The sequence below is a fragment of the Nematolebias whitei genome, chromosome 23 (assembly GCF_014905685.2).
Source record: "Nematolebias whitei isolate Nwh7 chromosome 23, NemWhi1, whole genome shotgun sequence".
NCBI classification, from domain to species: Eukaryota; Metazoa; Chordata; class Actinopteri; order Cyprinodontiformes; family Rivulidae; genus Nematolebias; species Nematolebias whitei.
In genome coordinates this window covers 17760648-17761448 of record NC_056520.1, presented here as the reverse complement: position 1 = coordinate 17761448, position 801 = coordinate 17760648, and positions in this window count along the sequence as shown.

The window sequence follows — 801 nt, the reverse complement described above, 5'->3', positions numbered from 1 at the left end:
CTTCTCATGAGTGAAGTAATAACCAGCGCAAAATCCTTTTTTCAGCAAAGCAGCATCAGGCACACCGCACATGTCCACAATATTCTCCATGGTCTTGTAGTTACAGGAATGTGGAAACAACTCCTTCCCCAACAGCAGGAAAGCCAACGTACAGGCAAGAGGCCATACGTCAATCTGTCCGTCCAACGGAAGGCCCAGAAACACCTCTGGTGCTCTGTAATGGACATTCTGTATTTCACCATAGCTGTTGTATTTATTGACATCCTTATCGCAAGCAGCTACCCCATAGTCAATAAGTTTCACTTTAAAAGGCATTAATTTGTGATTTACCAGCATGATATTGTTGGGTTTTATATCACAATGAATTAATGCCATATTTTTCAGTGAACATAGGGTGACAAACAGTTGTTGTGCTATCGGTCTGATTTCAGCCACCCTCAGAGGCCCTCTTTGTTTTACAAAGGCATGTAAGTTTATATCCAACAACTCTAATGATATACAGTAATGACCCTTATAAACAAAAGAAGTGAAGTCCTTCACTATGCAGTTGTGTTCAGGTTGCATCTGTTTTATAAGGCTTAAACTCCGAACTTCTTTAATGGCAGATGACTTATATTTTGCTTCTATTATTTTGATGGCTACACGCTCCTTGGTTTCATTTTTTTGGCACTTAACGACAATACCGGATGACCCCTCTCCAAGAACGTCTTCTACATGGAAAACATCCGGTCCATGTCGAATAATAGCGCCTTCCTCTAAACACAATTTTGTGTCATCACTCTCAGATGTTAAACGTTCTTC